The sequence below is a fragment of the Periplaneta americana genome, chromosome 6 (assembly GCF_040183065.1).
Source record: "Periplaneta americana isolate PAMFEO1 chromosome 6, P.americana_PAMFEO1_priV1, whole genome shotgun sequence".
Taxonomy (NCBI): Eukaryota; Metazoa; Arthropoda; class Insecta; order Blattodea; family Blattidae; genus Periplaneta; species Periplaneta americana.
In genome coordinates this window covers 156,694,765-156,712,092 of record NC_091122.1, presented here as the reverse complement: position 1 = coordinate 156,712,092, position 17,328 = coordinate 156,694,765, and the positions used below count along the sequence as shown (strand labels likewise).

Sequence of the window (17,328 nt, the reverse complement as noted above, 5' to 3'; positions counted from 1 at the left end):
GTCCACATGGACAGCTCAGTTCGTGAGTAAAAACACTCATTGTTAATACTGTACTATGTTTTGATTATACAAAAACCTAATGAAAATTATTAAACACAAAAGCGTGATATTTCCTAGTTTACGTAAATGGATGAATTACTTTTCTTTCCTCCTATACCTAGTAAAGTGATTTGTTTGGATATTAAGCCAGTATCATCGAACTCCAGTCGTGGAAGGGGGTAGCAAACGGTGTTTTCGGTTCTCAACAAGGTATAGCCAGGTAATATTAGAAAAGTTAGTAAAAATAAAATGATGTCCCTGTATTACCTTCACATTATTTCAGTTTTATCATATAAATTTATACACAAAGTTCTTATAAATAAATCAATTAACATTATGCCAATGTTTTTGAAAATAAATTTATTCACGAATATTGAACGTGATAAAGAAATATTTACAAATGATATCTTTTTATTAATGTTTTCATTTTCTATGTACTAAAATCATAATTTTATCAGGCTTCGTCAATCGTTAACCGAAATAGTTTTGTGTTTATAAAATATAGGCCTATAATTTATAGCATTCAAGTGACAATTGCTAATCAAATTATAACATAAATTAAAACGCTCCCCAATCTTTACAAAATGTTCTCGAATTGAAAACCATCCATAGTCAAACAATGTACCAATCTACCACGAAAGCTTTCCATTGTTTTTTTTCGCAGCCACATAACTAATCTGTTACATCTCGTCTCTTAATAATTCCCTTCTTCAGACGGTCGAGATGTATTTTTGTTTATTCTGATACAAGTAGCCCCACAGAGAGAAATTCAGCGGGTTGAAGTCAGGTGATATTTCCGGCCACTCAATGTGTTCTTCACTTCTGATCCATTCAACAGGAAAAATGTTATTTCTGAAAGTCCGTTACTTCTCTTCTGAAGCGCATAGGATCATTATCTTACGAAAAGCAGATGTTCTCCAATCTTAGTTGGGACTATTACCTATTCACTTTCAGTAAGGAAAATAATCATGAATGATTTTCAGCTTAGGAATAAAAACATGTATTTTTACGAAAAACAAAAACATATTTTTTTTAGAAGGCCATTCCTAAAAGTACATCTTCTAACGCTAACCAACCGTATTATATAGTAACATCCGAAAAGTACTTTTAACACTAGTGTGAAAAGTATTTTTAATACTGACTTTCAACTCTTAGCTCCGATTGTCAATATTGTTTCCTACTGGATATCACACGGCAGCAATATCAGTCATAAAGTATTTCTATCAATGTCAGGACAGCTTTTAAAATTTACTACTTTTGATTAAGAATTTTACGCAAATTAAATATATTGCTTCAGCAGTTATTTTATTAATAACTATAGGGAACAATTGGGAAATGTAATCTGAAAAAATTAGGTTTCACTCCGATTTGACCCGGTGACCTTTTATCCGCAGTCGAATGCTCTACTACCAACATATATCATTGCTTGATTTTAATGTGACTATTACACTTTTACTACGTCATACTACTTTTGACCAATAAAACGGTACGAAAGGACGTCTTTCAGCCAATAATGGCTGCTTATCGCACAATTTTATCGCTTCCCTAGCATTTGTTTAATTTTATCGCTTCCCTGGGATTTGTTTGTTTTTATCACTACCCTAGCATTTGTTTCTTTTTCTGCCAACATTTCAAACTGCAAATTCTTTACGGTACTATAAAACATGCTTTGCGATCGTCATTTTTTTGCAGCATAGACAACTGCAAATAGCGACTCCGTTCAAACGTTTTGGTGAAGCTAATATTAGTGAGATAGAATTTCAGTAAGTCAATTAATATTTTCCTGTATTAGAGTACTTTATTTCTTGTAATCTTCATATACTTTCTTCTAATCGTGTAATAGTCAATTAAATCCCACTCGAGTTTTGATTTTCTCCAGATAATTCAAAACCTCTAGTGAGATTACTGTTGATAAAAGTTATATTATTATTACAATGAGGGGAAATACAGTAGTGTAGAACGACTGTTTAAAAAATTGTTATGTACGACACGTTTTAAAATTGTTTTATTTTGTTCGTAGAGTTATTTAACTCGTCCTCTGGCTTCGTTTCACAAACATCCATACTCACGAAATAAAATGCTAATTTAAACATTTCTATTGTAAATAACTAATTTTATATTGCATTATCACAATGCTTCACACATCATACGTGTATTTTGCGCAATGGGAAACTAAAAATTATAAATTCGTTGAAGGACAAAATGGATTCCGAAAGGGGTGGTCATGTTAAGATGAAAGAAGAGTTTACGGAAGTGGTGGCTTTTGAAGGCCATAAGCAAAGTATTAAAGATGAGTAAATTGCGGAATATTTTTCTAGGAGATTTCAACGCAAGGTTACGTGTGAAACTTTTATATTTCTACCTAACGTTAGGCATCTGTGCCTTCCTTACTGAAATTGAATACCTGTGAATTTTATTGAATAATAATAATAATAATAATAATAATAATAATAATAATAATAATAATAATAATAATAATAATTTATTGCCAGAACAAAAATACATATTGCTTTTTTTGTATAAAAACACTCTAGTACTCCCAGAAAAAATTTGCATATTCGTGCTCATGTGGTATTCCACAAAATGTTAAGATATTTTATTAAATAAGAGAGCGAAAAGTAAAAAAAAAAAAGAAAGAAGAAGCAAAAAAAAACCAGATATCACAATATTTGAACTTTAAATTTTCTCTCTAAATAGGAATTTTTAATTGATTGATTTTGGCAAGTTGTATGTTTGGGAATTTAGCTATTATCATGTTATAAAGCCCTGGATCGAAGTTGCTACTGTGATTGTAAGCTATAATTGTGGTACATTTAGGTACTGTCAAGCATATGATCATAAACTTTAACTACATTTGATATTGGACCAGATATGGGGACACGTAGAGAAGTGTAGATGTTAATTCCACTACCTTGGCTCTGAACTTCTTGTCTTTTCTTACGTCAAATGCTCATTGTGTACCCTCGTAAAAGGAGTAAGCGACAACAGTGGTGTGCATTTCGTATGTTTTATAAACAAATACACAGTGGGTCAAAAAAGACAAAAAATTAGAAATACTCCATTTTCGGAAATACATAACATTAATTTATAATGAATACACTATTGGAAAGAGTAGATTTTAAAGATGAGCAGGACTTTTTATTATGTTTTTTGAGGCTCAATTAAAATCTTGTGGAGGTCGATACACAACGATGCGAAAAATGTGGTTTTTGGAGATAATTTATTGCTTCAAACTGCAGAAACTGAATGTTGGTAAAATTAATAATAATTAATAATCTTTGAAATAATCAAAATTAAAAATGATGCTCTTTGTGACCGTAATTTGCCCGCACAATCATTTGTAGGCATCTTCTCCATTATACAATAGCACTGGATATCTGTCTTTGATCAAGCCGGTCCCAACATTCATGAAGGCGTTGTCTTAAATGTTCAATATTACGAATTCTTGTTTTGTAGTAAACTGCTTTTAGTAGTTGACTCCATACAAAATATTCCATAGGATTAAGATCTCGTTTGAAACTCCAGCGGAAATCATCAGAGAATCTGAGAAATGCGATCTTTCACGCAATAATCTCTCAGGAGGGATATCATGTCCGTATCTTGTTAATCAATCATTGTACACTTTAAACAGAGTTCCTTACAATTTGACGGACAGATAAATTATCATATTGGTGCAAATGTTTAACGAAAATCTTGTCTTCGTGAGTTAAGCGACCCATTGTGCGCGAAATAGTATGACACACACCACATTTTGCAAAAAAAATGTGAAAAGAAGTAGGAATCACTCACAAAAGTTCTGGAGAATAGAATAATTTAAGTTGCACATTGTGCGCATTTCTTTCTTATTAAATATATAGGCCTAAACATACAAATATAGCCCATAGGAGAAATCAGCCTAAAATGACATACTCGGATGAAATGATACAATGAAAGTTTCGACTAAACGACTGTGTACAATACTATTTAGAGAGGTGGATTGCCAACCCTGTTCCTAAATTAAAGCACTAATCAGCAGTGGCGTAGCATGGAATCTTAAGCAGGGGAAGCTAATTCAAGTTGTCTTTCATGCAATATGAGAAAACGTATTACAAAATATAGTTTTAAAATAAATAGTAGTCAATGTCAAGTCAGCAGTCGAAGATTGGTTGGAATCTCGTAAGTAACACCAATAAGGCATGACCTCAAATGGTACGTAGTAAAATATGATTTCACTGTTTACACATATCTCTAACAAATAGACACGTATACGTATAACATTAGCTAACTCCCTGTCATGCTTATAGAAACCACAATGTTAACGGTCAGTAGATACAGTTTTAGTATCATTACGTAAGTATGCGTCTGTCTTTTGGTTGTGTCCTTCATCGACAGCAAGGAAGTCGGTCATTTGTTTTTCAGATCACACTTTTGTTCTTAAGTCAGTCTTGATAATAGAATTGTCCTAATAAATTTAAGTAAATTGGTGTCAGGAACAGTTACTTCACTCATTATTTATTATATCAGCCACAGTGCACACTAACACTTCAACTAAACACAACTCACGAAAAGGGATAACTCGGAAACTACTTATTTTCAATGTCAAAGCTAGCTTCTTGCTACCCTTGCGACCAGGATAGTTAAGTTAGAGAGGGATAGAAAATCTGCGGGATGGGTTACACACAAGAGGAGTAGAAAGAAACCAGTCTGCTTGGAAGCTGGTGTGTGCAGGCTTCTTGTTTACTGCTGCATCACAAATCATCCTTAGCTGCCGCATCACAATATTTAACGCGTAAATATAAATTCTATTAAAATTAATAAATAATTTTGTCCATAGACTGCAAGTTTATTATGAAATTATTATTAACTGGGGAAGCTGAGCTTTTTAGCTTACATTGACGCTACGCCACTGCTAATCAGAAGCTTTCTTCTTACTGATAAGAGCCGAAAACTAAAAAGTAACATTCAGTTTTTTTTCTTTCGCGAATAGATATTCGATTGCATTGTTAGAAGAACATTTCGTGTAAAATTATTATCTATCTTGTAATGCACTCTTTTAACTTTGTATAAGGAGGATTAAAGCTTTACTAGACCATACAGTGTTCACAGCATTTTCGGATGAATCACCGATGACACTGCGGGCTAAAATGATATGCCATATGTTCGGAATATCCAGAAAAGCTTAATATGAAAAAAGTTTCTGTTAGCACTGTTACGTAGTTTTATTGATGCATATGCGTTTCTATACGAGAGAGAAAGAAAGAGATTATTCTAAATTATGCCCTATTATAATTTATAGTAGATCTACAGTTCGAGCCCTTCACAATTCGATCCGAAACATCGCGGATATATGGATGTCACACTTTAAGAAACATGCCCCCCAAAAACAACTTTAATAAATAATCATATTCCGATATACTGTACCACGGTCAAGCTATAGAGTGGGGGAGGAGGTAAATGATGTCCCCCATAACCTTGTTATATGGGGATTCTATGGTTTTGTTTTGCATTCCCCAAGAAAACAAGTCTCTCTCCGCCTATGTGGACATGATCCCAGCACATGTCCAAGTGTTTCAATCTCGCTGCATTTCGGAAAACATGTAGGCCCTACATATTATATACATTTTCAAACTTGTCTAGATATCATGATTTACATTAACATAAAAACATAAACATGACAACGTGAGATAAATAACTACATGAGGCAAATGTTTCACATAAAATAATCTAAGAATCGTCATTCAGACCATGACTATAGACCAAAAACAAAACGGTATGTCATTTTAGGGTGATTTCCCCTAGATATTAAATATAGTCACATAAATTTCTGTATAAAAAGAGATAGCTGGAAAAAAAAGAATAACGATCAGGCCTAAGTAAATGAAAATAAATAATCTATACTAATAATAAATCTGTAGCTGAAATTTTTCTGGTAATTTTCGATTTTTTCAAAAATAATTGGTCCTAACATATATAATTAACCACCCTGAAACCGAAAATCGCTGTTTTTAAATTTTTGTTTGTATGTCTGTCTGTCTGTATGTTTGTTACCTTTTCACGCGATAATGGCTGAACGGATGTCGATGAAAATTGGAATATAAATTAAGTTCGTTGTAACTTAGATTTTAGGCTATACGACATTCAAAATACATTATTTAAAAGGGGGGTTATAAGGGGGCCTGAATTAAATAAATTGAAATATCTCGCTTATTATTGATTTTTGTGAAAAATGTTACCTAACAAAAGTTTCTTTAAAAATAATTTTCGATAAGTTTTATTCCTTGAAAAATTTTGATAGGACTGATATTTAATGAGATAAATGAATTTTAAAATTAAAATAACTGCCATCTAAGGCCGTGAAATGAATTAAAAAACAAATGACTTCGTCTATAAGGGGCCTTGGACAGCAACAATCGAAAGCTATGAAAGATAGCCTACAGAGAATGTTTCTGAGTTTGTATGAAGTAATATCGGAAGCTAAATTAACCGATTTGTATAATTAATTATTATTTCACCATTGGAAAGTGTAGTTTCTTTAGATGGACATAATGCTATAATGTTATTACAGTAACTTCTGATATAATATAATAAGATATGATATATGATATGATATGATATGATATGATATGATATGATATGATATGATATGATATGATATGATATGATATGATATGATATGATATGATATGATATATGATATGATATGATATATGATATGATATGATATGATATGATATGATATGATATGATATGTGATATATGATATATGATATGATATGATATATGATATGATATGATATGATATGATATGATATGATATGATATGATATGATATGATATGATATGATATGATATGATATGATATGATATGATATGATATATAATATTATATAATATAATTTAAGTTATTTGAAGGGTTCACAACCATAGTGGGCCAAGCGCAATTTACTGAATACGTAGAAAACAAGGGTTAAAATTAAGTTATTACCATAATTCAATGGAAACCTATAACAAGTAAAATAAAATATACACATTAAATCTAAATGATGTCAATCTTCATTAAACTATGGTTGCATGTAATAAAAATTAAGAAACAGGTTAAAGGAATTGTCATTGCACCAAATGAGTGTCTCTGGACCAAAATGATCGCATTTTAATTATTTGGATGCAATTTAAATTAAGTAACATATTAAACGATTTATCCTTCTATCAAACACGAATGTTCCCTAAGTCAAACGTTCTATTTTAATTATGTAATTACTTTATATTTATTTCTAACGGGTGCAGCGGAGTGCACGGGTGCGGCTAGTAAATACATAAATAAACACTTCTCCTTGAACATACATCCTCTCTAGCGAGAGATCATAGACTCGCATTTTCGCAGTGTTGCAGGAACATGTATGTAAACCAGCAGGCAGGATTTTTCAGACGCATCTACCGGCTGGTCTCCACTTCGATTTCTAGCCGCTTTGTTTTAAACGAGAACGCGCTGGAATTTATAATTCAGAATTTAAACACGGGGGTTATCCATACGTATGTTCGCCGCATTCAAGAGATCGATGTTTGCTGTCACTCACGGAGCAGAATGGGGGCCTTCAATTGTCTGGAGTCTTCCCGTGCCATGGAGCCGTCAGCCCCGCTACATTGAAACTGACACAAAATAGACATTTTGTATTGCCTCATCCCTTTTCCGAGCCAGAAGCAAAATATCGCATCCGTAGTGTGAGAAGTATTTTAAAAAAATTAGTAGAATTTAACTTCGGTGAATATTCGCAAACCCAAAGGCTTAAAATACAGAAAAAATATTAAAATTTATATAATAATTATATTGTTATGTTCGTTAATATTAGCTAGCCTAGAATAGAATAGACCACAGTAGAATATTTATTTCGTCAATCTTATTTCTGTAAAACAGGCCTGTTAAAATATTGTAGGCTACTTTCCCAGGTCTGCCTTATACTACAATTTAGTTTCATATGACAAGTCGTACGTCTCCTGGCCACTCCCGTCGTGTCTGATTATGATCAGGCCTAAAAGAGCTTCATATCAGTTCCTCTGTGGCATTCTCCTACACAACTACTACAGAAAACTCACGTAATAATATCAATAAAACTAATCTACTAAGTAATCTTTAAAAAAATAACATTATTGTATTATTAATCTTGATTACACGACTTTAAACATTGTATCACTCGGAAGCGAAATTCTCGTCACCGGAAATCTCGTCATTGTATCATCTAGTCACTTCAATTTTTTCACCCAATGTTTTGGTCATTTCGACTTTTTGGTCACCAATATACATTTTCTTAAAAATAATAATTCGTTTTGACAAGTAAAATATCCATAGGTACACTGTATGAAATCTTATGTTATTAATGTTTCAAAATTGCCACAATTCATAAAATGTTACATGATTTATATAATTTCGAGGGAAAAATTGTTCCGGGGCCGAGCATCGAACCCGGGACCTTTGGTTTAACGTACCAACGCTCTGCCAACTGAGCTACCCGGGAACTCTACCCGACACCGATCCAATTTTTCCCTCTATATCCACAGACCTCAAAGTGGGCTGACAACCGTCAAGCAACCAACTTCGGTCCCGGGTTCGATGCTCGGCCCCGGAACAATTTTTCCCTCGAAATTATTCAAATCAACTTTACAGGGAGTTATACCTGAAATCTTTATTTGCATAATACACGTCACTGTTCGTTAACAGAAAACCACAATTTAAGTCACACGAAGTTAGTGTGCACTCGAAGTTGGTTGCTTGACGGTTGTCAGCCCACTTTGAGGTCTATGGATATAGAGGGAAAAATTGGATCGGTGTCGGGTAGAGTTCCCGGGTAGCTCAGTTGGCAGAGTGTTGGTACGTTAAACCAAAGGTCCCGGGTTCGATGCTCGGCCCCGGAACAATTTTTCCCCCGAAATTATTCAAATCAACTTTACAGGGAGTTATACTGAAATCTTGATTTGTAGATGATTTATGTTTCAAAATTGCCACCAAAATTGTGTCCGATGGCTCATTGATCATCAATGTCTTCCAATTCATCTATATGTGGGGACTCAGGTGACAAATTTTGTCTTCGTACTTTTCGGACAGTGTTCTTCACGGTTTCTTCCTTTGGCAGGTTCGTGTTTGCTTCACTCGAGACATTTCTGAATAATGACTGCAGGTGATGCATCTGCTGTTCGTGCAGTTTCTTTAATTGTATCCACGGTTTCAATGTCGTGAATCCCTCCCCAGTTAGGACCATGACTTGGATGTTCAGAAGGGCTTTCAATTACAATGTTTTATCTGAAGTTAAGGTTATTGTAGCGTTATTGTATCTTCTGTGCCGGTCGCATCTCAAACAACACCGGAATCTTAAACTTTATCCTGGTATAATTACACATACTCTTGATCTACTATTAGTTTCACAAAGCCGCTAATACTTCGAGTGATTCGAAATTCCTCTTCATGATGCTCCATCAATACAATAAATATGATATAACTAAAATAAGTAAAACATCACCTTACACCTAAACATTTTTTGCCAGATACTTGCTGTATATGCGTAACCACGGAAACAACCTTACAATGACATTTAAATCATATTATACTTATAGGCTATGCGTAACCACGGAAACTACTTTAAAATTACATTTAAATCTCATTATACTTAAGTTAACTTATATGCGTAACCACGGAAAAAACCGTACAGTGACATTTAGGCCTAAATCTCATTATACTTATATGCGTAACCACGGAAACAACCTTTAAAATTACATTTAAATCTCATTGTACTTAAATTAAGTTATATATGCGTAACCACCAAAACAACCTTACAATGACAGTTAAATCTCATTATACTTGTATGCGTAACCACGGAAACAACCTTTAAAATTACATTTAAATCTCATTATACTTAAGTTATATATGCGTAACCACCAAAACAACCTTACAATGACAGTTAAATCTCATTATACTTGTAGGCTATGCGTAACCACGGAAACAACCTTTAAAATTACATTTAAATCTCATTATACTTAAGTTAAGTTATATATGCGTAACCACCAAAACAACCTTACAATGACAGTTAAATTTCATTATACTTGTATGCGTAACCACGGAAACAACCTTAAAATTACATTTAAATCTCATTATACTTATATGCGTAACCACGGAAACAACCATACAATGACATTTAGGCCTAAATCTCATTATACTTATTTGCGTAACCACGGAAACAACTTTAAAATTACATTTAAATTTCATTCTACTTAAGTTAAGTTATATGCGTAACCACCGAAACAACCTTGCAATGACAGTTAAATCTCATTATACTTACATGCGTAACCACGGAAACAACCGTACAATGACATTTAGGCCTAAATATCATTAAACTTATATGCGTAACCACGGAAACAACCTTACAATGACAGTTAAATTTCATTATACTTGTATGCGTAACCACGGAAACAACCTTACAATAACATTTAAATCTCATTATACTTATATGCGTAACCACGGAAACAACCTTACAATGACAGTTAAATTTCATTATACTTGTATGCGTAACCACGGAAACAACCTTACAATAACATTTAAATCTCATTATACTTATATGCGTAACCACGGAAACAACCGTACAATGAGATTTAGGCCTAAATCGCATTATACTTATATGCGCAACCACGAGAACAACCTTAAAATTACATTTAAATCTCATTACATTTTTCCAATAAAACATTAATAAGTTATTAAATGTAATCGGTGGCGAAAACGCCCGGGTTAAAATGTAATAGGTGGCCAGTACGCCAGTGACTAAAATGCAATCAGTGACAAGAAGTATAGGGCTAATGACGACATCTAGACCCTATATCACTTAGGAATACAATATTTGGTGATCACTTTCACGTATTAATTTTGACTTACTTGCTTACTTACTTACTCACTTACTTTTAAGGAACCTGAAGGTTCATTGCCGCCTTCACATAAGCCCGCCATCGGTCCCTATCCTGTGCAAGATTAATCCAGTCTCTATCATCATACCCCACCTCCCTCAAATCCATTTTAATATTATCCTCCCATCTACGTCTCGGCCTCCCCAAAGGTCTTTTTCCCTCCGGTCTCCCAACTAACACTCTATATGCATTTCTGGATTCGCCCATACGTGCTACATGCCCTGCCCATCTCAAACGTCTGGATTTAATGTTCCTAATTATGTCAGGTGAAGAATACAATACGTGCAGCTCTGCGTTGTGTAACTTTCTCCATTCTCCTGTAACTTCATCCCGCTTAGCCCCAAATATTTTCCTAAGCACCTTATTCTCAAACACCATTAATTTTGACTAAGTTTATAAATATCTAGTTGACCAGTTTCGTCTTAAGAGCCATCTTCAGAACTGCTGTGGTTCTTGCGTCTTCCGGTGTCTTCACCTCGGTGGGGTGTGTTTGTGTTGTGTAGTGTGGAGTCAAATAGTGTGTGTTCTGAAATTCAGTTGTGTTGAGGATTTGTTTTGGTTGTGTTTTTGTGTACGCAAACTTCTTAACATTTATTAATGTGTGAAACAACGCTTGTAAATGCCATAAGCAATTTTTAAAAAAAGTTTAAGAAACTACAGAAAATGTGTTAATGTGTTAAGCAAACGCTTCCAAATGCCATAAGCACTGTTTGGAAAATTTTACGTTAACTTCTGATAATTTGTTAATATATTTAAAAAAAAACGCTTGCAAATGCCATAAGCAATATTTGCAAAAACTTATGCAAAGTTCTGGAAATATATCCTTATAAACTGCAAATGATGTTTGAATTGAAGGTAGCTGATTATGAAAAGATATAGGCCTACAACTGTTTATTACGTGTTTCGGCTCAGATGAAAATTGAACCGGAATAGTTATGTAGAATACTCTAGTCTCAATAATGAAGCAAACACATTGTAGAATATGGACAACAGATAACTCACATGCATAGATTAAATTCAGTTCTTAGCAAATTCCATAGCCACTTAGTTCATCTTGATTGCTCAATTTGTTTAGAAATACGAGTATGTTAGTTACTTTATAATAAGTCTAATATATCCCAGAATTATGTAGCCTATGTCATAATACTTTTGTGCGAAATCGTGCGTATTTGCTTGTTTTCCGCACAGAACCAATACGCGGTAAGTGTGAAATACCACATTCAGAATTCCCAACGTAACACACATAACAATTTCCCTATTCTTACCGCTTAAGCGCGACATTCATTTTACTGCTTTAGGCTTTTAACATTTTATTTTTAGAGACGTTTAACATAGTAATAATTATACATTGGAAACTTACCACTGCAATTTCACCTAAATTGCAATGTTAATTATTGTTTTTAAATATTTTAAAAAATTAAGTAAAGTCTACTACTCCACGAAACTTATTGCATTCCTGATACAAGTAACATTAAGGAAGCCGTGAAAAAATCAACAACATTCCAGATGCGGATGTTATTACTGCAATATGTTATATAAATAATATTGTTAAAATATTAAAATGAAAAATAAATCATTACATAACCTTACCGTTTGTTTTAAGTTCGCATTTATAGACTGGGGGGGGGGGGGAAGACAGACGTATATCACGGCCTGCTGGAGTATAGTAAACACAGAAAACATTTTATAGCAACAATGTTGAAGAAAGATATTAAGTTTTTCGAAGTTGCCGTCATTAAACAGAAACGAACATGGAGATTTCATTGCAACTAATTAGAAATTCGTCTTTCAGGTATGTAATAAACGATCTTCGCACAAAATAATGTATGATACACGAGCGGTATGTTTGTTTTCATGTTCTCAGAAATTAAAAAAGCTCAACTACGTTTCGCTTTTTCAATCTTTTCCTCGACCATGAAAACGTCAACATACCGCTCTTGTAACGTATATTACTATTTAAAGCACTTGCAGTGAAAAATTACAAAACAGATTAATATCAGTTAAAATGCGTAGCTTGTAATAAGTTAAAACCCGAAAGAAATAATTGAATAATTTATTAGGCCTATTAAAATGGATTTCAAAGAGAGCGGTAAAAAGAGTCGGGGTTCGATCCCCTGCTTCCAGAAAAAATTGGATTGAAGTATGAATTACTGAAATGTATTTACCCTACTGCACATTAATGGAATCAATTATCTAATTTCATGCTAATTTTAATTCTACTGATACATGCGTATAATAAATTATTTCGGCTTTATAAGGCATTCCGAAAGAGTTTTATCGTAAATACAATTCTCGTATAACTACAAATAAAAAAAACGAATACACAAACACGTAATATGTCTTTCATGTTATAATTCAAGACGTAGTATCTTACGCTACAAGTTCAACGGACCCGGGTTCGATATTATCGGATATAAAAGAGAAAATTGGTATCTTTTTTCAGAGGCATTTGATTGGGCTGAACATAATTCGATGAGGCAAAAGCGAAATGAGAAAGGCACTGGAAGGAGACGAGTTATATTCATAAAAAAGACATTAAAATGTTTTCTCTGACTATTACACTTTTATACTACAATTTTTATCATCTCTCTAGCATTTGTTTTTATCACCTCTCTAGAATTTTGTTTGTTTTATCACCTCCCTAGCATTTGTTTCTTTGTTTGCCAAGACTGTACTTTCAATCATTGCACCTTTTAAAATGATCCATATTTATTTCATCATCCTTAATTAAAACTTTTCTATCATTTATCTTGTTTAGGTTATGTTATAGCTTCATTCTGCTGTATGAGCCTATGGATAGTCACATATCAGAGATTGTTTAATATATATTGATAATTGAAGTGAAATGCGACTGTTTTAATAAAATTGAAACTAAATCAACAAAGCCTTCTTGATCAGTAATTGTCCATAGAGTTCAATGAAGATTGTATAGTTGGCACAACTGGTAACACAAGAACAGCTGATCATAACACACAACTGCCATCTAGTGGAATATTTGTATTGATAGGATGGTACAATAATACATTTTCAAGACAGTTTAGTATTTAGTAAATCAATTTAATATTTTATTGTATTAGGGTACTTTATTTCTTCTAATTTTATATATTTTCTTCTAATCGTGTAATAGTCAATTAAATCCCACTGGAGTTTTGATTTTCTCTAGAGAGATTATTATAGATAAAAATTTTGAACTTACTATAATTTTTTTGTTAAGATTATTTACACACTTTTAACATCTGTAGTCATAGCGCGTGTTTAGAATATGTGGGTATACCAGTAGGCCGTGGTTACTACTGTTGAGTTGCTATTTCTATTGGGTGTTGTAGATGGCTTGTGCTCATATAACTGATTTTCGATTTTTTATTAATGTTTATGATACTGGTGATTGAGACGCTGATGAATCATAGTATGTAAATTGAACACATTATTGTTAGTTACTTTATATGAAGGAATGTAAACATATTTTCACGTTCTGTAATTAATTTTAACAAATTACACTAATTAACGCAGAAAGCCACATTTAAAAAGATGAAGGTTAAGCTCTTTTACCATAGATATATTTGAGACAATTTGTACAAAATAGACAATAGTAGTTTATAGATAATAAAAAATATAGGCCTAGTTAGTTTGTACGTTTTGAGACCTGAATACTCCACAAAAGAAAAAGAATATCTACATGGTGCTATATAAAAAAGTTATTGGCACAATCTTTATAGCTAAATGAAAAACAATCTTTCTGAAAACATGTTAGATAATAGAAAATATAGGCCTAATTACTTTGCACGTTTTGAGATCTGAATACTCCAAAAGAGAAAAAAAATCTACATGGTGCTATTTAAAAAGTCCTTGGCACACTCTTTATAGCTAAATGAAAAACAATTTTTTTGAAAACACATTAGATACCAGTAATACAAATATAGACCTAATTACTTTGTACGTTTTGAGACCTGAATAATCCAAAAAAGAAAAAAAATCCACATGGTGCTATTTAAAGACGTCTTTGGCACATTTTTTATTCTTAATGAAAAACAATCCTTTTGAAAACACATTAGATAATAAAAAATATAGGCCTAATTACTTTGTACGTTTTGAGACCTGACTACTCCACAAAAGAAAAAAAAAATCTACATGGTGCTATTTAAAAAGTCCTTGGCACACTCTTTATAGCTAAATGAAAAACAATCTTTTTGAAAACACATTAGATACCGGTAATACAAATATAAACCTAATTACTTTGTACGTTTTGAGATCTGAATACTCCAAAAGGGGGGAAAAAAACTACATGGTGCTGTTTAAAAAGTCCTTGGCACACTCTTTATAGCTAAATGAAAAACAATCCTTTTGAAAACACGTTAGATAATAAAAAATATAGGCCTAACTACTTTGTACGTTTTGGGACCTGTATACTCCAAAAAGAGGAAAAAATATCTACATGGTGCTATTTAAAAAAGTCCTTGGCACACTCTTTATAGCTAAATTAAAAACAATCTTTTGGAAAACATGTTAGATAATAAAAATATAGGCCCAATTACTTTTTGCGTTTTGAGACCTGAATACACAAAAAAAAATCTACATAGTGCTATTTAAAAAAATCCTTGGCACACTCTTTATAGCTAAATGAAAAACAATCTTTTTCAATACACGTTAGATAATAAAAACATAGGCCTAATTACTTTGTACGTTTTGAGACCCGAATACTCCAAAAAAAGAAAAAAATATCTACATGGTGTTATTTAAAAGAAATCCTTAGCAGATTCTTTATAGCTAAATGAAAAACAATGTTTTTGAAAACACTTTCAAAATATCCCTTTTTGCACACCCAAAAACTTAAAATTAAAAAATAGGAAAGCTACACCTACAAGCAATGTTCATACTTTTTATTCATCTGGTATATGGAAGACATAATTGGACGCAGATTTTTAAGTTTGCTATTCTGCATAGCTACTGAATTAGCCAGGCATCACGGATGTTGTCGCACAGTGTCTCCGAGACCGCAATTATCACTAAGCATGCTTACTTCCTTGCTTAGTCTGCGGAGCTCTTCCGTTAAGAGGTGTGTCTTCTTCCCTCCGTGCGCACATCCACTGCATGCCGCTTTGTTTTAGCGGAGCATTCGACCAGTTTCACGAACAGTGTGTGTAGCAAAGGAACGCGGACATTTCTGCTTCTTGTTGCCTTCTCTTCAGTTGTTCAGTCCGCTGCAAGCCTACAACATGAATCGACATATTTAGAAGCCAAATAATTTTCAACTCCAGCATTGTAACAGGTGTTTGTTGTTCATTGTACCAGTACTGAAGTAAGTGCAATCATGTTTCGAGCTAGACTCTAAAGTGTAGTTTTAAGAGTAGAAAACTTACATTTTTATTAATATTATTTTTGGGATTTCTATAACATGCGGCACTAAATGTTTTTTCTTGACGAAAAAAGTGGAAAAATTGTATAACTTTCAGATGGAAGATAGTTTGGAATGTGAAGAATTCGTAAGTTATAGGACGTCATTTGAGTTGAAAACATATTAGAAAATAGGTGAAAATTGGAAAGAATTTATCGGTGTAGATAACCTAAAAGTTATTATTTAATACGTGAAATAAAGAGGTAGAATACTTCAAAATATGATGCAAAACTCAAATTTCACTTCACTTAGTATAGCCTATGCAAGTCATAGAAAAAGCCTAAACTAACCTAACCTAACCTGTCATAAATGTTATTTATTTTATTTTAGTAAGTTATTTTACGACGCTTTATCAACATCTTAGGTTATTTAGCGTCTGAATGAGATGAAGGTGATAATGCCGGTGAAATGAGTCCGGGGTCCAGCACCGATAGTTACCCAGCATTGCTCATATTGGGTTGAGGGAAAACCCCGGAAAAAACCTCAACCAGGTAATTTGTCCCGACCAGGAATCGAACCCGGGCCACCTGGTTTCCCGGCCAGACGCGCTAACCGTTACTCCACAGGTGTGGGCCCTATCATAGATTCGTATATGCAAGACATACCAAAAATCTAAAATAATCTGTCACAGATTCGTTTTTACAAGACATACGAAAAACCTAAACCAACCCAACATAACTTAACTTAATCTGTCATAGATTACCGCACCGGAGAACTGTAAAAATTTAAGTTAGAAGTTTCAGTGTCGCGTGTAAAAAAAAACCCTTATTTTTTTAATGCCTGTAACATTGTAAGGAGTGACATAACCTAGAATTAAGATGTCCAGGTTCTAGTGAACCTGAATTAGTTGTAGACCTAATTGTGTTTATTTTGGATATAAAGCGAGAGGACAGAATAGCATTATAACACTTTTTTTAAGACTTCGAAACTTCATGAACGTTACTTTGAACTTCTAAGCATATTACCGATGCACTTAC

At 33.2% G+C, this 17,328-nt stretch overlaps 1 long non-coding RNA gene across 1 annotated transcript in view; it reads right to left on the bottom strand.

Annotated features, from left to right (window-relative positions):
• Positions 1 to 17,328, bottom strand: part of LOC138701965 (uncharacterized) — a 162,762-nt gene that overhangs the window by 21,116 nt on the left and 124,318 nt on the right. Inside the window, exon 3 of the long non-coding RNA XR_011332735.1 lies at positions 15,977 to 16,165. This is a non-coding gene — a long non-coding RNA (uncharacterized lncRNA). The remainder of the gene's footprint in view (positions 1 to 15,976; positions 16,166 to 17,328) is intronic.